Consider the following 27,538-nt stretch of genomic DNA (forward strand, 5'->3'; position numbering starts at 1 on the left):
AGGAGCTCTTCGTTGTGCTGCAGCTGTGGGGTTAGTAGCTGAGGTTGTGTGGGTTTGGGATGCCTGGTGGAGGACCTGTGGGTGCTAGTGGGGAAACTCAGGATGAGCTTTTGATTTCAGTTCCTTAGGGGCTGAGAAGCCCCTGGAAAGTAAAGCAGCAGCATAGAAACCTCCTTCATCTAAAGAATGATTCATTCAAATGTCTTTACTGACTTAGACCCAGCATCTGCAGCCCCTTTCCCAGCAGCTTCACCCAGCTCATTTCTCTCCCTTGAAGGATTGATTCCCTCCCTGCTACTCCTGGTGAGCTGAGAGAGTGAATTTGGGGCTTTGTAATTAAGACCTCTTGAGTTATTTCTGATTTGTCAACATAACTAATGCAAGGGGTTATGCATGGCAGCTCCTCTCACTGCCCCACTCCTGCATGTGGAGGCTTTCCGGGGGGGGGCTGGGGGTGTAAATCAGCAGTTTGCCAGCCTGCAGGCTTCGATTGGTGGAGTAATGAAGCAGCTTAGCCCAGCAAGATCCCCCTCGGGCTGTGCGGCAGCCTCTCTTGTTTCCTGAGCCACTCCGGGCTCGGCTAGGCTGGGGCTGGGAGCTTGTTGCAGATAGCTGGTGATAAACTGTGTCCTAACAGCCCTGCCTAATAAACATTAATAATGGCTTGCATTATGTTTTCTCCCCATTCATCCTTGAAGCACCTGCTGGGTGATTTAGCTGCTGTTCAGGAGATCCATCTTCTTCTCCTCCCAGTTTGAGGGGACACAAAAAAAACGGGGGGAAGAAAAGCCCTGATGAATTGTTGGCTCTCTGCTGGTTTGTGGCTTAGAAGTGGAGGCTCTGGAGTTTTCTTTCCATCACACTCATCATCGTGTCCCACAGCGTTCTGCTGGCTGGGTTCAGATGAATGCTGCTAGCTTGTGCTGCACTCGGCAGCTGCACCCAGGTGAGGTCAGAGAGTTGTCAGGGCTGGAAGGGACCTCAGGGCTCAGCCAGTTCCACCCCCCCTGCCGTGGGCAGGGACACCTCCCTCCAGAGCAGGTTGCCCAGAGCTGCATCCAGCCTGGCCTTAAAACCTTCCCCTCAGAAAGTCCTTCCCCTGCAGGCAGCTGCCTCTAGAGAGAGCTGGTGGGCAGCACAGCAGCGCCCTGTGCTGGGTGGGCTTTGGGCTCCTCCTCTGCTGAGCCTGCCCAGCACATGCTGGCTTTCGGTGGGGTTTGGAAACGCTGCTCCTGTAGCTGGAGCAAGCCTTGAAGTGAGATCTGCACACTGCAGCCTGGGAGGGGATTCTCCTGCTCTCTTCTGCCCGGCTGAGACCCCACCTGCAGTGCTGTGTCCAAGCCCTCAACACAAACAGGACAAGGAGTGGGTCCAGAGGAGGCCACACAGATGGTCAGAGGCTGGAGCAGCTCTGCTGTGAGCACAGGCTGAGGGAGCTGGGGGTGCTCAGCCTGGAGAGGAGAAGGCTCCAGGAAGACCTCAGAGCTGCCTGCCAGGGGCTGCAGGAGAGCTGGGGAGGGACTTCTTGGAGAGGCCTGGAGTGACAGGGTGAGAGGAGATGGCTTTGAACTGGAAGAAGCTGGGTTTGGATGAGCCATTAGGAAGAAATTCATTCCAGGGAGGATGGAGAAGCTGCCCAGGGACACTCTGGGGGCTCCAAGCCTGGAGGTGTTCCAGGCCAGGCTGGATGGGGCCTTGGGCAGCTGGATGGGGCTGGCAGCAGGTGTCCCTCCCATGGCAGGGGGCTGGGACTGGATGAGCCTTAAGGTCCCTTTCAAGCCCCCTTCTAGGATTCTATCTTCTTCCCTTGCTGCTCCTCACTATTTGGAGTGCTGTCCTCCCTGTTCCCAGGTTTCCTGTCTTCTGCTGGTGGGGCTTTAGCCAGCTCTCTGGGGGGGCTTTAGCCAGCTCTCTGGGGGGGCTTTAGCCAGCTCTCTGGGGGGGCTTTAGCCAGCTCTCTGGGGGGGCTTTAGCCAGCTCTCTGGGGGGGCTTTAGCCAGCTCTCTGGGGGGGCTTTAGCCAGCTCTCTGGGGGGGGCTTTAGCCAGCTCTCTGGGGGGGCTTTAGCCAGCTCTCTGGGGGGGCTTTAGCCAGCTCTCTGGGGGGGGCTTTAGCCAGCTCTCGGGGGGGGCTTTAGCCAGCTCTCGGGGGGGGGCTTTAGCCAGCTCTCGGGGGGGGGCTTTAGCCAGCTCTCGGGGGGGGCTTTAGCCAGCTCTCGGGGGGGGCTTTAGCCAGCTCTCTGGGGGGGCTTTAGCCAGCTCTCTGGGGGGGCTTTAGCCAGCTCTCTGGGGGGGCTTTAGCCTGCTCTCTGGGGGGGCTTTAGCCAGCTCTCGGGGGGGGGCTTTAGCCAGTTCTCTGGGGGGGCTTTAGCCTGCTCTCTGGGGGGGCTTTAGCCAGCTCTCTGGGGGGGCTTTAGCCAGCTCTCTGGGGGGGCTTTAGCCAGCTCTCTGGGGGGGGCTTTAGCCAGCTCTCTGGGGGGGGCTTTAGCCAGCTCTCTGGGGGGGGCTTTAGCCAGCTCTCTGGGGGGGCTTTAGCCAGCTCTCGGGGGGGGCTTTTGCCAGCTCTCTGGGGGGGGTTTTCATTACTCCTTGATTGAGGATGCAGAGAATGTGACTCAATGCCCAACTCTCTCCTGGGGGTCACAGCACTGAGGTTCAGTAGCTGCTCTGGGGCCTCCTTTGCTGTTTCAACCAGAGCCCTGTGGGGTTTGTCTGTCTTTGAGAGGCTGCCAGCCCAAGAGGGCACATTCAGATGCTTCCCAACTTTCTCCATCACCTAGAAAAGAGTCCCAGTGCCAGCCCCACGGGAATCATTCCTGTCAGAGATGCTCTTCTGCCTCTGATCCAGCCCTGCTGAAGGGCAAACGTTCCTCTTCGTGCTGCCTGGGCTGGCGCCGGGGCAGACCTGCAGCAGTCCTGGTTGTTCACCTGTGCCAGTGGCAGAGCTGGCACACAGCAGGTCCTTTTCTGCCTGTGTTCACTGCTAAGCAATTAGAAAGTAATGGATGGCTTTGTTGCTGCCTTGAACGCCTTCAGAAGCTGCTGGGATGTTCCGGAGCCAGGCAGCGCAGCCCTGAGAGCTCTGCAGCAGGGGGAGGCTGTTCCTCATCCACTGGGGCACTCTGCTGCTGATTTGGCCCTTTGGCTGTTACTTAAAATTAAATGAATAATGGATTTTCCCCACTCAGCCAGGGCTGGGGAGGTGGTAGCAGTGATCTACGTGCTAGATCCCTGCCTGGGAGCTGCTGTGTGCCTGAGAAATGGAATGGAGTGGAGGAGTGCTGGCTGGAGTGCAGCCCCTGTGAGGATGTGGCATTGGTAGGGCTGTGTCCGGTCCTGGGGTCCCCAGCGTGAGGAGGAGGAGACAGAGCTGGTGGAGTGAGGCCAGAGGAGGCCACAGAGGTGATCCAAGGGCTGGAGCAGCTCTGCCAGGCTGAGGCAGCTGGGGGTGCTCAGCCTGGAGCAAAGAAGGCTCCAGGAGGGACCTCAGAGCTGCCTTGCAATAGCTGAAGGGACCCTGCAGGAAGGCTGCAGAGGAACAGTTCCTGAGGGTGTCTGAGCCAGGCCCAGGGGCAATGGTTTGGAGCTGAGGCAGAGCAGGGTCAGACTGGAGCTGAGGAAGAAGTTGTTCAGCAGGAGGGAGCTGAGGCTCTGTCCCAGGCTGCCCAGGAGGCTGTGGCTGCCTCCTGCCTGGGGCTGCTCAAGGCCAGGGTGGGTGAAGCCTGGAGCAACCTGGGCTGGTGGGAGGTGTCCCTGCCCGTGGCAGAGGGGCTGGAACCAGATGATCTGTAAGGTCCTTTCCATTCTGTGTCTTCAGGGTTTCTCTGTCCCCTCCTGGCAGGTGGTTGCTGCTTGGAACAGGGGATTGAGTTTTTATCCTGACCCAGTAAAAGGTCCCTGCCTTGGGGCTGGAATTAGTGCCCAGCCTTATTGATCATCAGTAGTGGTCTTGGGCTCTTTAACCTGCTGTAGGTTAATTAAAAAAGGGAATGGCCAACACAGCAACCTTGTTGTTCATCTGAGGCTGGCTGGGCCGAGGGGAGAAGTGCTCTGTGTGCTGAAGTGGTTGATTAGCCTTCTCCAGATTGTCTTCCCTCCCCCCCTGCTCTGTGCCTGGCATTTTTCTCCCCAGCTTGACACAAACATTTGGCTAGGGCTGAAGGATGAACAGAATTTCCACCATCAGCAGAACCAGAGGGGAAGCAAAGTTCTTCTGCCAGTCACATCCTGTGCTGGGTAGGGCAAGGGCTTGACTTAATGCTTCTCATTGTGCCTGGCATGTGCTGAGCAGGATGCAGATGCAGTGGGTGAGGGTCATCGCCCACTGTGCGTTTCCCAGGCTGGGGAGAAGCCTCCTGCCAGGGGCTGCAGCAGCTTGTGGGGGTACCCTCGCTGCAGTCCGACCTCTGCTGCATTCCCCAGCCTCATTCCTGGCATAACTTGGCCTCTCCAGCCTCACATCCCCACCCCCAGCCCTGGATGGGTCATGGCCAGGCTGGAGAACCACGGTAACCCCAGCAGCATGGGAAGGGAAGCCTCTGGGGAGACCTCACAGCAGCCTTCTGTTACCTGAAGGGGGCTACAGGATGCTGAAGCCCTGGAGCAGGCTGCCCAGGGAGGTGGTGGAGTCTCCATCTCTGGAGAGATCCCAAACCCACCTGGATGTGTTCCTGTGTGGCCTTCCCTAGCTGCCCCTGGCTGGGCAGGGGGTTGGACTCCATGGTCTCCAGGGGTCCCTTCCAACCCCTTCCACTCTGGGATTCTGTGGCAGGAAGCAGCCAGCTGTGCCCTTGTGAGACCTGTGCAGCCTCACCACCTGGGGATGCTTCTCCTTGTTGAGGGCAGAGCCACCACTGCCACAGCAATTCAGAGAGCAGAAGGGGTCCCTAGTGCCAGGGTGAGTGCCAGATACTGGGCTGTGCATCCTCAAGCCTGACCTTGGATCCTGGCTGCATGTCTGCCAGGCAAGAAAGACCTCTGGCCTTGGGAGTTCCTCCAGGCTCTGCTCATCAGCCTGGGACACAGTTAAGGCTCCATTGGAGCTGCCCAGTCAGTAACACTGGGAGGAAGCAGAGGGAGTAAACTGGGAAGGCTTAAAAGAAGACAGTTTAGAGAAGAATAAAGTGAGAAGAGTAAGGAAGAATAAGAATCAAGTGAGAGATGGAAGCTGCTGTGGTGGAAGAACAAAGAAAGGGCTGAGGAGCCACAGGGCAGCAGAGGAGCTGAGCTGATGGATCAGACCTCAGACATGCAATTGCCTGAGGTACTCTGGGATGGAAGTGCAGGGGAGCTGGGGAACATCAGGGCATGAATTTGAAGGGGGCAGGAGTGGGGTTTGGATGGCAGAGGCATAGATGGAGGAGGGCAGGAGGCCTGCTGGGGTGCAGTGACAAGTGGGGAAGTGGCTTGCTGGAGGGCCCTGAGGCTGCTGCAGGATGTGGGGATGGCAGTGGCTGTGGAACTGCTGGCAAATGCCTTTGCTCCACAGTATCACTGCTGATCTATCTTGGTGTCAGGGCTGCCTCTCAGTGCAAGCTTCCAGCCCTTGCCTTTGTCAGGTTGGAGTTTCAGGAGGGTTTGTTTCTGTCAAGTGTGTTTGCAGTGGCACAGGGGAGGTGAATTGCTCTTCAAGTGGCACATGGCTGCGTGCCCCTGCTGCTGCTGCTGCTGCTCTGGGTGGAACAAACCCAAACCTCATAAATCAAACCCCTGCAGTTGGCCCCAAGGACCTGCTCAGCACAGCAGCTTGTCCTGGTGGGGCTGGAGAGGAGGGAGGAAGGCTGAGTGCCCACTCCTCATCTTCCTTGTGGCTCTGCAGAGGCATGGAGAAGTGTGATCTTAGAGTCACAGAATGGGTTGGGTTGGAAGGGACCTGAAAGCTCATCCAGTCCCAACCCCCTGCCATGGGCAGGGACAGCTCCCACCAGCCCAGGATGCTCAAGGCCTCATCCAGCCTGGCCTTGAACAGCTCCAGGGAGGAGGCAGCCACAGCCTCCCTGGGCAGCCTGTGCCAGTGTCTCCCCAGCCTCATGAGGGAGAATTTCTTCCTCATGTCTCCTCCAAATCCAGCTTCTTCAGTTTGAAGCCTTCACCTCTCATCCTTTCACTTCATGCTTTAGTAGAAAGCCTCTCTCCAGCTCTCCTGGAGCCCCTTCAGGTACTGGAAGGCTGCTCTGAGGTCTCCCTGGAGCCTTCTCTCCTCCAGGCTGAGCAGCCCCAGCTCTCCCAGCCTGACCCCACAGCAGAGGTGCTCCAGCCCTCAGACCTCTCCTTGGCCTTGTGAGTTCTCCAGACTGGGACAAACTGAAGGCTGCTGGCAGCTGTGGCTTGCTGTGGAGGCTCTGCCCTGTGCCTTGTAACCCAGAAGGCAATAGTTCCCTTCAACAAAGCATTCAGGCAGACTCCTTTCTTTTAACCCCCCCCGGGGGGATCTTGTCTGTTGAGTGCCAAATGAGGTCTGCAAATGCTGCTGTGGAAGTGCAGCAGCTCGGGTGAGCAGCTCCCCTGGGCTTTTCTAGGGGTGAGCAGGAGCATTCAGTGCCTTCAGGCTTTCATCCTGCCCTTTAGCAGGGCTGCTTCAAACTCCTCCTGGAGGGAGGTGCCTTTTCCTGAGGAGCTGGGGACCTTCTGAATCGGTGAGAGCAGACTGAGTGCCTTCAGAGAAGGTTGGCCTGGTGCTTGGAGCAAGGTCCTGCTTGCTGTGACAGTGCAGGGCCATTGCAGCAGCAGGGCCAACTGACTTCCCTCTCTCTGAGACCTCCAGCAAGTCCTCAGACCTCCTTGCAAATCATTCAGCCCAGCTGGAGAACCTAAGCAACCAGCAGGAGCCTTGCTGGGAGCCAGGAGCCTCAACTGCCTGAGTTACTCTGGGGAAATGAAGGAGCTCATGGGTTGGAGGCAGGTAAATAAGGTGCAGGTTGGGTTGTTTTAAAGAGAAAAGAGTTGTGGTGCAGAGTGGCCTCCTGCCTGCTGCCAGCAGCTCCAGGGGCTGCACTGTCCTGGCTGGGCAGGAGCTCACCAGACCCAGGTGGAGAGGCTGGGCCCTGAGCAGCCTCACTCCACACAGCCCAGGAGCCAACTGCATCGGAGTGCAGAGCTGACCAGCTTGGAAGAGACCTTGGGGATCATCCAGTCCAAGCCAGCACCATCTGATCAACTAAACCATGGCTCCAAGGGCCTCATCCAGGCTCCTCTTGAGCACCTCCAGGGATGGTGACTCCAGCACCTCCCTGGGCAGCACACCCCAAGGGCCAATCCCTCTTGCTGGGAAGAATTTCTTCACCTCCCCTGGCTCTAGTGTAGAGAAATGACAGAATGGGACCCCACAGCTGCCCCTGCCCTGGGCAGGCACACTCCTACCAGCCCAGCTTGCTCAAGGCTTCATCCACCCTGCCTTTGAACACCTGCACAGCTTCTCTGGGCAACCTGTTCCAGTGCCTCCCCACCCTGATGGGGAAGAATCTCCTCCTCCTCCTCCTCCTAATGGTGCCCCAAAGCAGCCAGCAGCAGTGCCTGCAGTCACCAATCATTTCCAGCAGGCTGCCTGCCTCTCAGCACAGCCCTCCCTGTGCCACAGCAAAGGGATCTGGAGGCTTTACAGCTCTGGGAGGAAATCTTGCATCAGGCCTGGAGACCTTTGGAAAAGCTCTGGCAGCAGAATGAATTCTTTACAGCACTCTTTGTGACAATGCAATCTCCATAAGTGAGACAAGATTGAAGGGTTTAAAAATGAGTGCTCATGGCACAGGGCCCAAGAATGTGTCCAACAGAAATATTGATTAGCTCCAGTGCACAGCCTCTGCAAACACTGCTCAGAGGGGCAGGCTGCAGCCAGCAGAGGCTCTCTGGACCTCTCAGCCATCCTGCACCCATTCAAATCCAGCCCACCTGAAGTGGGTTTGCTCTGGGGAGACCCCCACCCCGAATCCTGCCCCCAGCCCTGGTGTCCCCAGCAGGAGGAGGACACAGAGATGCTCCCAGGGCTGGAGCAGCTCTGCCCTGAGCACAGGCTGAGGGGCTGGGGCTGTGCAGCCTGGAGAGGGCTCCAGGGGCACCTCAGAGCTGCCTGCTGAGAGCTGAAGGGATCCTGCAGCAAGGCTGCACAGGAGCAGTTCCTGAGGGTGTCTGAGCCAGGCCCAGGGGCAATGGTTTGGAGCTGAGGAAGAAGTTGTTCAGCAGGAGGGAGCTGAGCCTCTGTCCCAGGCTGCCCAGGGAGGCTGTGGCTGCCTCCTGCCTGGGGGTGCTGAAGGCCAGGCTGGATAAGGCCCTGAGCAGCTGAGGCTGGTTGAGAGGTGTCCCTGGGCAGGGTTAGGGTTGGAGCAGCCTCAGCCTCAGCCCTGCTGGGATTCCAGTGGAGGCTCTCTTTGCTTTTGGCTCTAAACAAAGCCACATCCTGCCTTGTCCTCTCCTGGGTGCCTCTGCTTAGCCCCTGAGGTGGCTGCTCCATACCAAGCAGTGTTGGTTGACTTTGTTGTTAATGATTTTTGTGCTTCAAAGGCAAGGATCAGAAACCTTTGGAGCAAAAGAACAACCTCACAGTGTTTGAAGTTCCCTTCTGAGAGCTCTTTCTTTCCCCCCCTGGCTTATTTGGGTTTTGTTGCAGGATCTATCCTGACCTTCCCTCTGCTGTGCTGAGCTGCAGGGAGCACCTCTTGGAAGTGGATGGTGTTTCAGGTCTCTGAGGGGTGGGTGTCATGATGGAGGTGGCAGCTGCTTCTCAGTGGTGCCCAGGGCTAGGACAAGGAGCATGGGGTACGAGCTGGCCCCCAGGAGGTTCCACCTCAGCAGGAGGAGAAGCTTTGGTGTGAGGCTGCTGGAGCCCTGCAGCAGGCTGCCCAGAGGGGTTGTGGAGTCTCCTCTGGAGCCTTTCCAAACCCACCTGGATGTGTTCCTGGGGGCTCCTGCTCTGGCAGGGCTTGGACTGGGTGATCTCTGGAGACCCCTTCCAAGCTGTGGGGCTCTGGGTGGTTCTGTCTCCTTCCAACCCAGACCATCCTGAGTGTGACTGTGCCATCTCGGGCTGCTGGCCTCCTTGCTGTGTCTCTGCTGCTGTTGGTGGCTCTGCAGCCTGTCCCTGACCCCAGCCCTTCGTAGCTCTGCCACTTGGTGACAGCCTTTCAAAGTGCAACCATCCCCAGCAGGCCTGGACCTCACTGCCTGCTCCCTGTGCCTCCCACAGCACATCCTGGAGCAGAGATCTGCTGCTCTAGGAGAACCTCCGAGATCCCAGGGTGTGGGTGGTGGTGGATTAACCCTTGCTGAGCTGTGCCTGGTGGAGAAAGGTTTCTCCCTTAGCTGGCAGGTGAGCAGGAGGAGCCTGGGCTGCCTGCAGCAAGCCCCTTCTGTGTCCATCTTGCTCAGATCCAGACAAAAGGCCATTCCCACACAGACTCTGAGGGGCTCTGAGTGTTTTGCAAGCTGAGCTGCACCATCCTGGCCTTGTGTTCTGCTGGGCCCTGACCCTGCAGGACAGCAGCTCTGCCTCAGCTGCCTTCATGTCCCCAGCAGCAGCATTTCCTCTGGGCAAAGGACACTGCAGAGCTGCCTCAGGTGCTGCTCTCAGACTCTGTCAGCTCTCAGCCTGTGATTCCTGATGGTTTGGAGAGGACAGAAGGGGGAGGAAGGCAGAGGTCCCCATTCTGAGGGTGATGTAGGGTGGGCTCTATGCTGTCTGTTTCAGGCAGGGCTCAGCTCCCTGCTGTAAATGCAGAGAGCCATAGCTCAAGGCAGATCTTTACTCCTGAAGGTGCAGGGTGCTGTGGAGGGACCTTGCTGAGCTCAGGCTCCCAGCACAGTGAAGGATGCTCCTGAGGGCTGTGGGTTAGCAGCACCCAAGGGCACACTCTGGCCAGTTTCCAGTAGGCTGACACCTCCCTGGGCTTGTGCAGGTGATTAGTGTGGGCCACTTGGCACACAGCCACCCTGAGGACAGGATGTTGGGTTCTTTGGGTGACTCAGTCTGCCAGGGACATCGATTTTGACTCCATTCCTTGCAGCCTCACTCAGGCACTCCAGGAGCAGAGGAGCAACCTCCATAGCTCAGAGCTGGTCTGCTTCAGCTGACCCCAAAGCACTGCAGGCTCAGCCCTCTTGGAACCCAGCTTGTGGAGGCTAACTTGGATTCATGGAATGGGTTGGGTTGGAAGGGACCTTAAGGACCATCCAGTTCCAGCCCCCTGCCCTGGGCAGGGACACCTCCCTCCAGCCCAGCTTGCTCAAGGCCTCATCCAGCCTGGCCAGGGAGGAGGCATCCACAGCCTCCCTGGGCAATCTCTTCCAGTGTCTCCCCACCTCACTGTCAAGGATTTCTTCCTCCTCTCCAGTCTGAATCTCCTCTCTTCTAGCTCAGAGCCATTGTCCTCATCCTGGCACTCCCAGCTCTTGTCAGGAGTCCCTCCCCAGCTCTCCTGTAGCTCCTTCAGGTACTGGAAGGCTGCTCTGAGGTCTCCCTGGAGCCTTCTGCAGGCTGAACAGCCCCAACCCTCTCAGCCTGTCCCTTCAGGGGAGGTTCTGCAGCCCTCTGATTGTCTTTGTGGCCTCCTCTGGAGCCTCTCCAGCAGCTCCAGGTCCCTGTGCTGGGGGCACCAGGACTGGAGGCAGTGCTGCAGGTGGGGGCTGAGCAGAGCAGAGGGGCAGAATCCCCTCCCTGTGCTGCTGCTCTCCCTGCTCTGGCTGCAGCCCAGGACACAGCTGCCTGCTGGGCTGCCAGTGCCCCTGGTGCCCTTTGTGCAGTGCTCTCCCTGCTCTCTGCCCTTCCTGGGGTGTCCTGAGCCCCTCTGAAGCCGCTGCCCCGGGCCGTGCCGCGCCGGGGCTGGTCGGCAGCAGCGGCTGCCAGGTGAGTGAAAGTCGATCTGGAGCTGTGGGGTGAGTGGCAGTGCTGTGGCCTGGGCCATGTGTGTGTGATTTGCTCAGATGAGTCCAGGCAGAGCCATGGCAACTGGGATAAACAGAGCAACAGATACTGCAAACCCAGCAGCGGCTCGGCCTGGGCTCCGGGCGGCTCAGATGTTTACTGTGAGAGCTCCATCTTCACCCTGCCTGGCTCTGCCTGCCCACCCCCCATGGCTTCGAGTGCCCTGAGTCATGGGATCAGATGGCTCCTTGGGTGAAGCCCCACAGGCCACATCCCACCCCTTCTGCAGGAGCAAAAAGCCCTCATCCCTCTTAAATCCGGGCTGCAGGATGTGGATCACATCCCTGATCCAAAGGACCCTGATCCAAGTCACCCTGATCCAAGTCACCCTGATCCAAATCACCCTGATCCAAAGGACCCCCAGCAAGGACACAGAAGTGTTGGAGCAGGTCCAGAAGAGGGCCTTGAAGATGATCAGAGGCTGGAGAACCTCTGCTGTGGAAACAGGCTGAGAGAGAGTTGGGGCTGTTCAGCCTGGAGAAGAGAAGGCTTCAGGGAGACCTCAGAGCAGCCTTCCAGTGCCTGAAGGGCTCCAGGAGAGCTGGGGAAGGACTTGGGACAAGGGCTGGGAGTGCCAGGATGAGGATCAATGGCTTTGAGCTGGAGAGGGCAGATTGAGACTGGAGATGAGGAGGAAATTCTTGGCAGGGGACTCTGGAGCAGGTTGCCCAGGGGGGCTGTGGATGTCCTCTCCCTGGAGGTGTTCAAGGCCAGGCTGGATGAGGCCTGGAGCAAGCTGGAGGTGTCCCTGCCCGTGGCAGGGGGTTGGCACTGGGTGGTCTTTGAGGTCCCTTCCAACCCAAGCTGTTCTGTGAATCAAAACTGCTGTGGGTCAGAATGGGCTTGGTGAAAGCATTCTGGGTGGGCTGCTGGCCAGGGGTGGTGTCTGAGCTTGGGATCTGCCTTAGCCAGGGATGAAAGCCTTGGGCAAGGAGAAAATCTGTGCAGAGTGAAGGTCTGAAGTGAGGAGTGGAGCCAAGCACACCAGGGCTGCTCTTCCCCTGTGAGGCTCAGGTTGGCTAATCTGTGGCTGTTGAATAGCAAACAGCTCTGGAGGAGATCAAGTGCAGCCTCCATGCCAGGGCTCCATCACGTGCTTGGCAGCAGGGCCCTGCTGCTGTGTGGGCTTCTGGGCAACCAAAACCTCAAGCTGCAAGTGGAAACAGCCCAGCAAGAGCAGCAGATGCCTTCTGCTGTGCCATGGAGGGAGGGCTGGGAACCAGAACCCGAGCTCCCTCTCCAAGGGGATGCTGCTGGTGGCTGTGCTGCCTGCCCTGGGCTTGTGTGAGCTTGTGCAGGGCTGGAGTTGGCTGTGCTCATCCCAAAGCCCACCCCTCAGGAGAGCTGCTGGTGATTCACCAGCCTGATCAGAATTCCTGCTGCCTCCCTGAGGCCTGTCCTCAGTGTGTCCTTGCTGCACAGCCGGTCTGAGGGCAAGGAGCAGGCTTTCAGGCTGCTGAGAGGCTGCCCCCTTTCCTGCACCAGCACATGAGTCCTGCAGCACTGCTGTCCTGCTGGCTCCTTTCCCCCCCTGTTGCTTTCAGAGTGCAGCACAGAGCTTTAGAAGCAGCACTGCAGTTAGCTGTAGGACTGTGATCAATCTGCAGTGATTTGATGGTGAGGAGGCCATGCTGAGTGTGTGCAGCTTTCAGTTCCCCACTCTTCATAAAGCTGAATGGATTTATCTGCTCAGAAGAATCTGCTGCCTGGCAGGGACTGGCAGGGCTCTGTCATGTCAGTGCAAAGGGATTCTAACTGTCAATGAAGTTGTTGCACTGGAGGTGGGGCCCACTGCTCTCCTCTCCCTGGTTTCAGGTGAGGGGAGGAGAGGCCATGGCCTGGAGTTGTGCCAGGGGAGGATTAGGCTGGAGATGAGGAACCATTTCTTTGCTGCAGGAGTGGTCAGGGACTGGCAGAGGCTGCCCAGGGAGGTGGTGGAGTCCCCAGCCCTGGAGGGGCTCAGGAAACATCTGGGCATGGCACTTGGGGCCGTGGTGTAGTGGCCAGGGGGGTCTCAGGCTGGCTGTTGGACTTGATCTCAGAGGTCTCTTCCAAGCCAAACAGTTCTGTGGCTCAGGGTCACTGCAGAGCTCCCAGGGTCTGTGCAGGGGGTGCTGAGCTGGGGCTGTTTTGCTTGAGTGCCTGAAAGTCAGGATTGAAGCTCATTGTCCCAACAGCCTGCAGGGCATGGGGAGTAGGAAGGGAGCCAGGGCACTGCTTGCTGGGCTCTGCCTTAACGAGGAACCATCCTGCATGTCACAGCTCCAGCCCTCTGCTGCTCTCCTGGGGCCTCCAGGCTGGCTGCTGCATGCTCCTGGTCGCAGGCACTGATGGCTGTGGCCACAGACTGTGATGGGGGAAGGTGAGTGCTGGGTGCTGCTGGTGCTGCCCCTGCCAGCCTCGGTGCAGGGCTGGTGGTGCTGCCTCGGCTGTGACTGTGCTGAGCCTGCGAGGCAGGGCAGGACCCCAAGGTGTGCTGAGTGAGTGTGGAGAGCTCTGCCCTGGACACTGACCTTCCCTAGGCTGGCTTGGAGGGGCCTGGCAGGCTCTGCAGCAGGGAGGCCTCTTCACAGAGGCTGGAATAGACCTCTGAGGTGATCAAGTCCAGCCTCTTCCCCACCCCCGTGTGGGTGAGCAAACAAGACCCTCTCTCATCTTCCTCTCTGATGTCTTCCCCTCCGTGATGAAGGTTCACATTTCCCTGTCACTTCCACCTCTCTCATCACAGCCACATCTCTCAGAGTGAGGAGAGCTGAAGGCTCTGAGCACAAACCCAAATGTTTCAGCTGCCTTTGCTATCAAGCAGCAAACAGAAGTCAGAAGCTCGGTGTTTGTTTTGCTTTTGTTGCCATTCCTGTAGGGGAAAAATGTACATAAAAGGTCTGTTTGCTGAGCTGCAGTGGCTGGGGGAGCCCTGGGAGCTGAGCAAAGGGAGTCAGAAGGGAGAGAGGCAGAGCTCAGGCCTGGCTCCTGGCAGATGCCTTCCCTGAGCCACTGTTCCTTGCTTGTGTCTGTCCCCATGGTCCCTCCAGGGAGTCCACCCACAGCCACAGCTGCTTGGCCTGTTGGAGCCTTCCCTAAACCTTCCCTCCTGGAACAGATTCCTCTCCTTTACCTGCCTGCCCCTGCTGGCAGGGGGCACTGAGAAACTGGGGAGCAGTGTGGAGAGCTTGGAGGGATGTCAGCTTTGTGAGGTGTGTTGGAGAGGTGCAGCCGAGGAGCAGGGAGGTTGCACCAGCCCTCAGCAACTGAGCTGGGACCACCAAGCAGCATGGGAAGGGACTGAGCTGCCTGCCAGGACCTGAAGGGATCCTGCAGCAAGGCTGCAGAGAGACTTCTCCTGAGGGGGTCTGAGCCAGGCCCAGGGGCAATGGTTTGGAGCTGAGGCAGAGCAGGGTCAGACTGGAGCGGAGGAAGAAGTTCTTCAGCAGGAGGCTGCTGAGCCTCTGTCCCAGGCTGCCCAGGGAGGCTGTGGCTGCCTCCTGCCTGGGGCTGCTCAAGGCCAGGCTGGATGAGGCCCTGAGCAGCTGAGGTGTCCCTGGGCAGGGTGGGAGGTTGGAGCAGAGGAGCTCTGGGGTCCCTTCCAGCCTGAGCCCTGCTGGGTGAGGGGAGGTGGTGGGCCACACTTGTGGGTGTCCGGTCAGGAGCAAACTCTCTCCCTCAGGATTTCAGAGTGGAAACTGAAGGCTTCCTGGAAGTGTTCCTGAGGAGCAGCATGCCAGTGATCAATCCATTTCCAATCAGGACTGGAACCTCAGTTTGCTCCCTGCTTCCCAGGGGGGATGCCTGCCCAGGAAGAATGCCTGATGGATGGGGTGCTGTGGTGGCCAGATTCTGCCTGGAAGTGCTGGGAGGCCGTGCCGGGGCCGTGCCAAGGCCGTGCCGGGCTGTGCCGAGGCTGTGTCGAGCTGTGCCGAGGCTGTGCCGAGGCTGTGCAGAGGCTGTGCCAGGGCTGTGCCAGGGCTGTGCCGAGGCTGTGCAAGAGGCTGTGCCGAGGCTGTGCCGAGCTGTGCCGAGCTGTGCAAGAGGCTGTGCCGGGCTGTGCAGAGGCTGTGCAGAGGCTGTGCCGAGGCTGTGCCGAGGCTGTGCAAGAGGCTGTGCAAGGGGCTGTGCCAGGGCTGTGCCAGGGCTGTGCCGAGGCTGTGCCGAGGCTGTGCAAGAGGCTGTGCCGAGGCTGTGCCGAGCTGTGCAAGAGGCTGTGCCGGGCTGTGCCGAGGCTGTGCCGAGGCTGTGTCGAGCTGTGCCGAGGCTGTGCAAGAGGCTGTGCCGAGGCTGTGCAAGAGGCTGTGCCGAGGCTGTGCCGAGGCTGTGCAAGAGGCTGTGCAAGAGGCTGTGCAAGAGGCTGTGCAAGAGGCTGTGCCGAGGCTGTGCCGAGGCTGTGCCGAGGCTGTGCCGAGCTGTGCCGAGGCTGTGCAAGAGGCTGTGCCGAGGCTGTGCAAGAGGCTGTGCCGAGGCTGTGCAGGGCTGTGCCGAGGCTGTGCAAGAGGCTGTGCCGAGGCTGTGCCGAGGCTGTGCCGAGCTGTGCCGAGGCTGTGCAGAGGCTGTGCCGAGGCTGTGCAAGAGGCTGTGCAGAGGCTGTGCCGAGGCTGTGCAAGAGGCTGTGCAAGAGGCTGTGCAAGAGGCTGTGCCGAGCTGTGCAGAGGCTGTGCAAGAGGCTGTGCAAGAGGCTGTGCAAGAGGCTGTGCAAGAGGCTGTGCCGAGGCTGTGCCGAGGCTGTGCCGAGCTGTGCTTGCGTCATCCAGAGAATGCAGTGAGTCAGTGGAGTCCTGAGGGAGCTGTAACAGCTCAAACAGAAACTTGGACAGTGAGGTGGGGATGGATTTAAAGATGCAGCAGTTGTGGCTGCTGCTCTCCTCACAGAGGGTCTGCACTCCTGGAAGGCGCTGGGGAGGAAGGGGTTCGGGGAGGGCTCTGCTGCGAGCGGAGCCTCGGCACAGCCATCCACCCGGGGCAGGGTGTGGAGCTGGAGGAGGCTGTGGAGCTACTGCTGCTTGCCATGAGAGTCAGGATTCTGGTATTCAGGGAATCTCCATGAATTCCTCTCTGATATGTGTGTTTGGGTCTGGTGGTGAATAACTGCTTGGGAGGGACAGGAAGGAAGGCGGGGGGCAGCCTCTCGCCTTGGCCTCCACTCAGCCTTTCCTTCGACCTTCTCAGCTCCCTTCAGCCCTGGGCTGCTTTCTGCAGCATCTCAAAGCATGCTGGTGCTGCAGGGCAGCTGTGTGGGGCTTGCTCTTGGGCCAGCTCATCGGCCCAGGGAAGACAAGGTCCTGCTGAGGAGCTCCTGTGTGTGCCCAGCTGGTGCCACCACCATGGGCAGCTTTGCTGCTAGTGGAGGCTGTTCTCCAGGCTCAACCCAAACTGACTCTGAATAGGCTGAGGCAGAGCAGGCTTAGACTGGACCTTAGGAAGAAATTCTTCAGTGGGAGGGAGCTGTGGCTCTGGCACAGGCTGCCCAGGGAGGCTGTGGCTGCCTCCTGCCTGGGGGCCAGGTTGGATGAGGCCCTGAGCAGCTGAGCCTGATTGAGAGGTGTCCCTGGGCAGGGTGGGAGGTTGGAGCAGAGGAGCTCTGAGCTCCCTTCCAGCCTGAGCCATCCTGGGATTCTGTGAAATGAGTTCTCATTTTCCCTCCCATTGTCACCATCTGCTTGCTTTCCAAACCCAATGATTAATGACTCTTTGGCCTTTGCAGCTGCATTATTTGATTGCAGCCTGAATCACTGGTGAGGCACAGGGAAATACCTCTGCACTTAACTGGAGGGTGGCAGAGCCACAGCAGATGGCTTAGACCACGCTCTGAGGGCAAGTGTGAAGTCCTGCATGCTGGGAAGAGCAACCCCATGGATCAGTACAGGCTGGGGGCTGGAGAGCAGCTCTGGGGAGAAAAGTCCTGGTGGACAACCATGAGCCAGCAGTGAGCCCTTGTTGGGGTCTCAGGGCAGGTTCTCCTCCTTGGCACCTCTCCCATCTGTACCCTTAGCAAGATCCAGCCACAGGATCACAGAGTGCATTGGGTTGGAAGGGACCCTCTGAGGTCATGTTGTTGAACCCCCCTGCAGTCGGCAGGGACACCTCCAGCTGGAGCAGGTTGCTCAGGGCCACAGCAAGTTTGGCTTTGAATGGCTCCAGGGATGAGGCCTCAAGCACCTCCCTGGACAGCCTGTGCCAGTCTCTCCCCAGCCTCCCTGTGCAGAGCTTCCTCCTGGTGCCCAACCCAATCCTGCCCTGCTCCAGTTTCAACCCACTGCCCCTTGTCCTGTGCCCACAGCCCCTTCTGAACAGCCCCTGCCCAGCCTCCTGTGGGTCCCTGCAGACACTGAAATGCAGCTCTGAGGTCTCCCTGGAGCCTTCTCTTCCCCAGGCTGAACAGAACCATCTTCGAATCCCCCTGCATTCCAGCACTGGCTTCCCCTGCTGCAAAGGGTTAAGACTCAGCTTTGGGCTCTCTCTCACTTGCCTTTTTTTTCCTTTTTCTTTCCTTTCCTCCTTCCCTGAACCTCTTCTGTCACCTCTCTGTTGCCAGCAAGCCTTGTGAAAGCAGCCTCCCCTGCGGTTCCGCTCCGCTGTCTGGCACCCCGACGCCGTGCGCGGGAGGACACAGCCAGGGCCTGTTGCCTAACCCCCTGCACGGTGCTGAGGAGGAGGAGGATGGAGCAAAGCTTCCCCCCCTGCAGCAGGGAGCACCCAGAACAGCAGCAGTGTTTTCTTGGCACCACAGGCTCTGGAGCTGCAGAGGTAAATTCCTTGCTCCAGCCTGGTGCCACCTCCGTGCTGCTGATCGATCCTGGGGAAGGCAAAGCCCCGCAGGGACCCTGGGGCAGATCCTGCACATCCAGCCTCAGCTGGGGTTTGACCTCTTGTGCAGCTGCTTTCACTTAATGGATTGGGTTTAAACAATCCCTGTTCCTGGAAGTGGTTTCAGAGTGGGCTGGTCCTCATTGCTCTTGGTGTTTGCTTTTGTTTGTGATGTTAGGAGCTGGAAGAGAGCAGCTCCGGAGCAGGGCCCTGCTCACAGGCATCCCTGGAAGCCTTTCTGTTGCCCAGGGAAGGTACTGCAACCTCCCTGACTCCTCAGCAGCTTTCAAGCCCGAAGTGCTCTGGAGCAGCTTTGTTGTCAGGCTGTAGAGCTCACTGCACTCCTGCCTGTGTTAGAGACCCCGGGGGGGGCAGCATTCTCTGTCTCTCTCCCAGCTCAAGTCCCTCACCCCTTGTCCTGTCACTCCCAGCCCTTGTCCAAAGTCCCTCCCCAGCTCTCCTGGAGTCCCTTCAGGTACTGGAAGGTTGCTCAGAGGTCTCCCTGGAGCCTTCTCTTCTCCAGGCTGAGCACCCCCGACCCTCCCAGCCTGTTCTTCGGTACAGGGCTGATGGGACACTGGCACAGGCTGCCCAGGGAGGCTGTGGCTGCCTCCTCCCTGGAGGTGTTCAGGGCCAGGCTGGATGAGGCCCTGAGCAGCCTGTGCTGGTGGGAGGTGTCCCTGCCCGTGGCAGGGGGTTGGCACTGGGTGGGCTTTGAGGTCCCTTCCAACCCAAACCAGTCTCTGATTCTGTGAACTCTGAAGCAGTGTTGGGCTCAGACTGTGCTGTGTCTGTTCCTGGAGGGTGTGCTGAAGCTGAGCAGTTGAGTTCCCCTTGGTTTGCTTATTTCTTTTCCCCTAAAATCACTTTGGCTTTAATTTGAGGGGCTGACAGTGAAGGCAGAAGTGACCCAAGCTATGATCAGCCCTTCCCAAGCCCCTCACCTGCTGCTCCTGCAGTGGGGAGCTGAGATCCTTCAGGTTACCCTGCAGGTGCAGGTGAAAAAGGGAAAACCACCCAGGCTGGAGCCTTCCCCTGGGCCTTTCTCTCACCTTATAAATAGTACAGTCCATGGCTTCAAATCCTTTTGTCTTCCCTCCTCAGTATCCTCTCTTCCCTGTGAAACAAAGTGCTGCCTCAGCTCCACCCCCCCCTTGACTCCAGAGCTCTGCTGGAGCCTTCTGGTCCTGTTCCTTCCTCCAAACCTTCCTCTGCTTTGAGATTAATTGGAAAATAGGCTCTCCTGGCACCCTCCCTGCAGTGTGTGCTGGAGGCAGGGACTGGGGGAACACAGCAGCTCTTTCACCCTCTGAAAATCCTCTGGCCCCCTTCCAGGGGAGAGGCTTGCAAAGGCTGAGCTGAACCAAGAGCAGGGAGGAAGCTGGGACCTGTGGCCCAACCAAAACCACTTGGCTTTTGCTGTGGGTTTGCCCACTGCCTGCTGGTGCAGGCCACAGCCTGCCTGCTCCGGTGGTGGTTCATGTCCTAGGCTGCTCTGGGCACTTCCTCTGCAGGCTTTAGGCTTTATTCCTGCAGTTACTGAAGGGCAACAAAGGTGGTGAAGAGTCTGGAGAAGAGGGCTGGGGAGCAGCAGCTCAGGAGCTGGGGCTGTTGAGTCTGGAGAAGAGGAGGCTGAGGGGAGACCTCATTGCTCCCTGGAAGGTGGTGGGAGCTATGTAGGGGTTGGTGTCTTCTCCCTGGTCTCAGGTGATGGAAGGGGAGGGAATGGCCTGGAACTGTGCCAGGGGAGGCTTAGGTTGGAGAGGAGGAAAAATCTCTGTGCTGCAAGAGTGGTCAGGGACTGGCAGAGGCTGCCCAGGGAGGTGGTGGAGTCCCCAGCCCTGGAGGTGCTCAGGACACAGGTTGATGTGGCACTCTGGGGCATGGTCTCAGTGGTCCCGAGGGTGCTGGGTGGAAGGTTGGACTTGATCTTAGGCAGCCTCTGTGATCCCATGATCTGATCAGCCTCAAGGCACAGGGCCCGAGGTGCTCCTGGGTTTGATGGATTCTTTGTTTATTGATGGGTGATCATCTGTCCGCCGTGCAGGATGTTGCTTCCTTTGCTTTCCGAGTGCTTCGGTGGCTCCCGTGGCAGCAGCAGGTCACTGAGCTGTGCCCCAGGTTCAAGGCTCTGCTTGGGAGAGAACAGGCAGCACACTGCTGGGGGAGAGAGGAAGGAAGAGGCTCCAGCTGTGGCTGTTAACAGCACAAAGGGCTTCTCGCGTTGGCCAGAGTGGAGGTGCTGGGTCGGTGTTCCTGAGCCGTGAAGCAGCAGCTGTGGGTCAGAGCCGCGCTGGGTGTGCTCAGAGCCGGGGGACGGCGCCGGCCACCCCCTCCCTGCTCCATCATCCTCCCAGCCCCTGCTGGGTCCCAGGCAGCAGCGGCTCCCTAAGGCTTGTTTGCTTTTCTTCTTCTCCCCTTCCACCCCCTCCTCATCTGTAATTCGAGCTCTCAGGCCTGGTCTTCTGCTTTGGCAGATTTTTCAGCTCTGGAGTGGAAGAAGTTAACCACTTCGTGCCGGGACTGAGCCACCTGGAGCTGACCCTGCTCGGCTCTCCCTGCCGACCTGCTGAGGCTGACACAAGGTAGCCATGAAGTCAGCAGCTCCGAGCTCCCTCTGCCAACCTCTCCTGCTCAGCCTGGGATTTTTCATCTGCATCCCCTTGCCTCTTCATTTAAGAGAAATGCAGCAGTGCTCCCACTCAAGGTCTGAGTCAGAGCTTGGCAAAGGAACCTCTCTGAAATGCCTTTTCTGCTCCTTTCCAAGTATGTATCTCTGCTGATTGTGTCCTGGCTGGCTCTCAGCCCTCTGGCAGCAAACCCTGAGCTTCAGCAGGCTGCCTACAGTGATGGGACCCAGCCTATCACACAGACACCCTCAGTCCCTGCTCCCTCTTGCACAGCCCTGATAACCTGCCCAGAGGTGGCTGTGGGCAGTTCCTGTGACTTTGGGGTCTTTAAGGTAAGCTGCTGCCTTTCACAGAGCTGAGAAGTGCAAGAAGCCTTCTCTCTGTCTCTCTTTCTCCTTCTTTGCCTGCAGATGTTTCAAGAAAAACCTTTTTGATGGAAGAGGCCCAAAACCTTTTCAGTGATTTCTGAAGAGCACCTTTGGACTTGGGTTTAACCTTGCAGGCTTCAGATGTGGTTCCCTGTGGAGCTCCAAACCCATCTTGCCCTTCTTTTGGGCTTTTCTTGATGCAAGTGTGGGGAAGGCAGAGCACTGTGGCAGGAGTTCAGCAGTGCCCTCTGCCTCGCTGCTGCCTTCTCCAGCAGGACTCTGCCCTGGTGCTGGGAAGGAAGGAGTTCCAAAGAGGTGAAGATCCCCTCTCTGAAATCCTAGAATCAGAGAACTGTCAGGGTTGGAAGGGACCCCAAGGCTCAGCCAGCCCCAACCCCCTGCCATGGGCAGGGACAGCTCACACCACAGCAGGTTGCTCACAGCCACCTCCAGCCTGGCCTTCAAAACCTCCAGGGATGAGGCTGCCACCACCTTCCTGGGCAACCTGTGCCAGGCTCTCACCACCCTCCTGGGGAACAACTTCTTCCTAACATCCAATCTCAATCTCCCCACTTCTAGTTTTGCTCCATCCCCCCAGTCCTATCCCTCCCTGACACCCTCCAAAGTCCCTCCCCAGCTTTCTTGTAGCCCCCTGCAGATCCTGGAAGGCCACAATTAGGTCTCTTGGGAGCCTTCTCCTCTCCAGCCTGCACAACCCCAACTCCCTCAGTCTGTGCTCACAGCAGAGCAGCTCCAGCCCTCTGCTCCTCCTGGCCCTGCTCTGGACACCTTCCAGCACCTCCAGAACTGGACACTGCTCCAGGTGGGGTCTCAGCAGAGCAGAGGGGGAGAATCAAACCCCACAGCTCCCCAGCCTCCTCCTCCCCTCCTCAACAAGGCAAATAACAAACATCTGAGAAATCAGAGAGGGGAAAACACACAACCAACAACTGCAGAAGGCTGGCTTGCAAAACCTCTGCCTTGCTGTCTGCTGTGGACTTCTAACCTGGCTTTTTGTGTTCTGAAAGTTGCTTCCCCTGAGAGCGAGACTCTGCTAAGCCCAGGTGCCAGAAGTGTTCCCAGGGCACTGTGTGTGCAGATTGTCTCTGGGCCCTAGCTGAGCCTTTCCTGCTGGGCTGGACGGCTTCTGAAGGAAGGAAAACACTCCGTGCCCTCAGGTGTTCCCCAGCCCTCCTTCAGATCCCTGTGGGGCTCCTCGGGCTTTGTTTACAGCGCTGCTGAGGAGCTGGGAGGCTTTTGTTTGTAGCAGGCTGTGGGGAGCTTGTAAACAGCCAGCTGGGGGCTGGCAAGGTGGAGTGGTGGGCTCTGTGCAGATGTTGTGTTCATAGATTCATGGAATGGCCTTAAAGCTCATCCAGCTCCAGCCCCCTGCCATGGGCAGGGACCCCTCCTACCAGCACAGGCTGCTCAAGGCCTCATCCAGTCTGGCCTTGGGCATCTCCAGGGAGCAGCATCCACAGCCTCCCTGGGCAGCCTGTGCCAGAGCCTCACCACCCTCTAAAGAACTTCTTCCTCATCTCCACTCTAACTCTGCCCTCCTTAAGATTCAGTCCACCCCCTCCTCATCCTATCACCACAAGCCCTTCTCCAAAGTCCCTTCCCAGCTCTCCTGGAGCCCCTTCAGGTACTGGAAGGCTGCTCTCAGATCCCCCTGGAGCCTTTTCTTCCCCAGGCTGAACAGCCCCAGCTCTCCCAGCCTGTGCCCGCAGGGGAGGTTCTCCAGCCCCGTGGTCACCAAACAGGTAGGGGTCAGAGATCTGCAGTGTCTTGGCTGCTTGAGCTTTCTCCTTAGCCCTGTGAACACACCTGGAAGGTTTTGCTGATGCAGTCACTGTGTGCAGACACCAGCAAGGACTTTTCTCACCCTCTCCCCATTACGTGGCAGGGATCAGCCATAAATCACCGATGTCATCACCGCTCTGTGTGCTGCTGGCACTGCCAGGTGAGGGAAGCACTCGGCCTGAGTGTCCTGGGGACTTGTTTTCACTTGCTTGGAGCAGTTACAAGGTGTCAGTGAGCACTTAGTGAGACTAAGAGGTGACTGACTCCGGGGAGTTGCTTCAGCCTGTGGTGGCTTTTCCCGGGGTGGGTGTGGGATGCTCTCAGCTCTGACTCTGTGGCTCTGGGACTCCCATTCTGCCCTGCTTGCTTTGTCATTGCATGGGAAAGCTCTTGTGGCTTAACATCCACAGCCCAGTGGATCACAGAATGTTAGGGACCTCTGGAGATCACCCAGTCCAACCCCCTGCCAGAGCAGGAGCACCCAGGGCAGGTCAGACAGGAACACATCCAGGCAGGTTTTGAATGTCCCTACAGAAGGAGCCTCCACAACCTCCCTGGCCAACCTGTTCCAGTGTCTCACCACCCTCACTGTAAATGACTTCTTCCTAATCTCCAGTCCAGGTCTATTCCCTTCTCCCTTCCTTTCTCTACTGCTGGAGCAGGATTTCTCCCATGGCAGCACAGGTGTTCCAAGACACCTCAGTTGCTCTGCTTGTTCCCTGCCTGCCTTCGGATGGGGCTGCAGCAGAGAACTTGTGCTGAACTGCACCGGGGGGAGGAAAAGAGGAGCTGAAAGCAGATTTGGAGGAGCAAGGTTACATAAATCACAGGAGGAGCTCCACCAGCACGTGTCCAGGCCCAGTGTCATGGTTGGGGAGCTGGGATGAAGTAATCCTGCAGGAGCAGACCGAGCATCTTGCACGCAACAGCTTTTCCATGTGAGGAGCATCCCTATCCTGCTGCTCCTCCAACTGCAGCTGCAGGAATGTGGAATTCCCATAGCATTCCCACCCCCAGCACACACACTGCTCCCCAGGAGCACCACCCAGCCAGCCCAGCAAAGGTTACTGCAGTGAGGGCCAGCAGAGTGAGTGTGGAGCCCATTCCTGCTGAGCAACTGGGGCTCCTGCCTCATCTCCAATTGAATTACCCCACTGCAGAAGAACCTCACTGAGGAGAGAGGCATCCACTGGGGGGATTCAGCACAAAGAGCTGTCCTGGGAGAACTTCCTCTGTAGATAAATGAATGAACTCCCTTTGTGTTTCCATGCAGACAAGCTTGTGTGGTCCCTCTGCTCCAAACACCATCCTTCTGCCTTTCCTCTTTTGTCTCCTGGCAAAGCAGGCTGGAAAGGACTTGGAGCAAACCCTCTGCCATTCCTGCCAGCCATGAAATGATCTGGTGATGCTTGTTGGTAGTGTCACCCAGGCTCTGCTGCTCTTCTGGCTGACTTCATCCCTCTCCTGTCTGTCACATCCACATCCTGCAGCAAGCCCAGGCATGCAGAGCGTGCAGGCTCTTGGCCTGCGGTGAGACTGATGCTCCCTGATGCAGAATGGCAAAACCAAGCAGCCTCAGAAGGTCTCCAGCAGAACCTCCTGCTCACAGGGCAGCTCTCCCTCTGGATCAGCTTGTCCCAGGCTCTCTGCAGCTAACCTCTCCCAGGCCTGCTGGGCAGCATGGAGCTGTGCTCTGACATCTCCCCAGCTTTGCCTCGCTGCAGGTGGTAAGGGTTGAGTTTTCCTCCTGCTGTGCACCTCTGGGAGGAGTCTCTCTGGTCCCCAGGTAGGTGGTTACAACAGCACTGGGTCTCCTTCAGCCCTCCCATCCCCAGCTCCCTTGGCCCTGGGGAGCTGCCTGCAGAGCAAGACACCTGTGCCCATGGCACCTGGGGACAGTTTAATGGGCATGGCAGCGTGGGGTTGAGGGTTGGGCTGGGTGATCTTGGAGAGCTTTTCCAACCCAAACAACTCTGTGATTCTGTAACAACATCTGCTCCAGCCCCCAGCAGCTCAGCATCTGCCATGGGGGAAGGATGGACCTGGGGGGAAGGAGGGAGCTGGACTCATGGAGTGGGGGAAGGAGGGAGCTGGACTCATGGAGTGGAGGGAAGGAAGGAGCTGGACTCATGGAGTGGAGGGAAGGAGGGAGTTGGACTCATGGAGTGGAGGGAAGGAGGGAGTTGGACTCATGGAGTGGAGGGAAGGAGGGAGTTGGACTCATGGAGTGGAGGGAAGGAGGGAGCTGGACTCATGGAGTGGAGGGAAGGAGGGAGCTGGACTCACGGAGTGGAGGGAAGGAGGGAGCTGGACTCATGGAGTGGGGGAAGGAGGGAGCTGGATTCATGGAGTGGAGGGAAGGAAGGAGCTGGAGGCCCTACTCCAGATGTGGCTTCACAAGTGCCAAGAAGAGGGAAATAATCACTTCCTTCGACCTGCTGGCTCTGCTCTTGCTAATGCAATCCAGTATCCATTAGCCTTTATTGCTCATGCTCATACAAGAGCATAAACTTATTTACTAGCCAACTGCCTTCATGGCTGAGCTGCTTCTAGCAGCCAGCCCAGTTATTTACTTTCTTAGAGCTACCCAAAAGCTGAGGACAGGTTCTGCCAGAGGAGAATGGTCACACAGAGGCACCACAGCAGCAGGGAACGGACTGGGCTCCATGAGCAGAGAGTGAGGCTTGGCACAGCCCCACAGCCTGAGCAGCTGGAGTGAATTTTGCTGTGATACCATTAAAAACAGCTTGAGTGCTCCTCACCCTTTCAGCAGCAGAGCTTCATTTCAGCTTAAAATCCTGGTGAAGGTAACAGGAGTTTGGAGCCCCAAATGCTGGGCGTTGTTTTGGGGTGGAAAAGCTCATTTGAAACAAGCAAAGGAGAGAGGAACAAAGGGGGGGGTGTGGGGGTGTGGGTGTTGGAACTAGATGGTCTGTTAAGGTCCCTTCCAACCCAAACCAGTCCATGAATCCATGAACTGTTGTCTTGCAGGCTGCCAGGGGTGGGGGGATCAGGTCTGTGGCCTCTTCTCTGGAAGCTGAGGAAATGTTGTAGTTGTTTTGCTCTTTCCTGCTTGGGAACAGGAATCTCCAGTCAGAGCATGGCTTGGGTTGGAAAAGACCTTTAACATCATTGAGTCCAAGCTTGGCCTGACTCTAGCATCCACCCTCACCTCTCCTGAGAGGAAGCATGAAAGCTCTGTGACCATCACACTGTCCTCCTGGGATCGTTTCTCTGCTAGGAGTGAGGTCACTTGTGGTATTTCGACACAAGTCCAGCGCTGGCCGGGGGGAGGGAGCAAGGCTTCGGTTCCAAGCTGTGTCTCACGTGTCCAGCCCATGGGTCAGAAAGCTGAGGCAGAGCAGTGCTGTGAGGCAGTGTTTAGAGGCTGAGCAATGTTTGGTGTTTCAGGGGCGTGCTCCTCAGATGCTGGAAGCAGGCAGAGATCCCTCTGAAGTCCTCAGTGTTTGAAAACGTTGGAGGGCAAGAGAGCACTGAGCTAGTCAGCAAGCCTGCCAAAATAAACTGTCAGAGGGGAAGGGAAGTTTGCAGGGACAGAAAGGGAGATTTCCCCCACCCCCCCACCCCCTGCTTTGTTGATCCTGTGTGGGACACACCACGAGCTCCACATGTCAGGGTCACCTCCCTGTTTTGCACCCCTGATGAGGAGGGTACCCTTGAGCATCATTCTTCTCTGAGCAGCAACAGCACCCCAGGCTCTGAGAGATGGAAAGGGGGGGTTGGGAGTGGAGAAAAATACACAGTTTTTTCTCATTTGTATAAGCCTATGCTAAAAATATATATGAGATATATATATATTAAAAATTATAGGCACAGATATTTACTGTGGTGTGTGGGTGTTGGGTTGGTGGTTGGACTCCGTGACCTTAGAGATCCTTTCATACCAAAACAGCCCTGGGATTCTAGATATTAAAATAGACACCAAATAAGATTAAACCAGACACAGGTAGCTCTTGATACATTTCATGTGCTTCATATCTATTTGTAGACACCAAAATGTATGCCAAACCTCTCTGCTTTTGTTGCCTGCCCATCTATGCACTCAGGTGTAGATTGTGAGTGCATGTCACAGCAGGGGTGGTTGGTTTCAAAGGAGAGACACAATAATGCACTCCAAAAAGTGCCAAACTGGAGGCCAGCAACCAAGGTGTAGCCTTTGGGGACCTGGAGGATGAGGCAGAGTGTGGAGGTGAGGAGCTGGCAGTGGGAGAAGGAAGAACTTCTGGCCCCTCGAGCAGGAGGGGCAGCACCCCGAGCGTGGCTGCGTCGGGAGGGTTCTGAACGCCTCCAGGAATTAGCAAGGGGATGCCAAACCAGCACCTTTTGGGAAGCTCCCCACCAGCTCCCCTGCTGTGCTGGGCACCGGCGTTTGCCTCTCCCCAGGAGCAGCTTTCCAGCAGCGCTCTCTGCGCGCAGTCAGCTGAGGCTGCGCCCAGCGCCCGCAGCTCGCCCGCGCCGAGCCCCCCAGCAGCCTGCTTCCCCCATCCTGCCTCCCCTGCTTCCCAGGCCGAGGCAGGCGAGGGAAGACTTGTTGATTTTGGGAGCAGAGGCAAGGCAGGAGGAGGGTTAAGGAGCGAGGGCGTTGCTGGCTGCCTGATGTCATGGAGGCAGGCGGCTGAAGGGGCCCTTTGTTGGCAGCCGAGTCCCAAGCAGCTCTGCCTGCACCCAGCGCCGGCGGCATGCGGGCGGCAGCCGCCAAGCCCGGGCAGAAGTGAGCGCCCAGCTCGCTCGGATTTGCTGCTTTCCCTCCTTTCTTTTGGACTTCTTTTGGGCTTTTCTTTTTTTGCCTTTGCTTTCCGTAATCCCCCCCCTCTCCCGCCAAAAGAGTTGGGAAGGAGGGAAGATGGCTGGAGTGAAGTCCCCGGGAGGCGAGATGCGGGGCCCCAGGATTTTCCGCCGCTCGGGCTCGCCCTTGTAATGCTTTTCAGAGTGCTGGATCGCTTGGATTTTTCCTGGATATTTTCTTTTAAGACCTTGCCTGGATTGTTTTAGACTTTTTTGGGTGTTTTTT

General features: G+C 57.9%; 1 protein-coding gene across 1 annotated transcript in view; it reads left to right on the top strand.

The window, feature by feature from the left end:
- ABL1 (ABL proto-oncogene 1, non-receptor tyrosine kinase) overlaps positions 1-27,538 on the top strand; it is a 78,097-nt gene that overhangs the window by 19,836 nt on the left and 30,723 nt on the right. The window lies entirely within an intron of this gene.

This window comes from Dryobates pubescens, chromosome 29, assembly GCF_014839835.1.
Source record: "Dryobates pubescens isolate bDryPub1 chromosome 29, bDryPub1.pri, whole genome shotgun sequence".
In the NCBI taxonomy this organism is placed as follows: Eukaryota; Metazoa; Chordata; class Aves; order Piciformes; family Picidae; genus Dryobates; species Dryobates pubescens.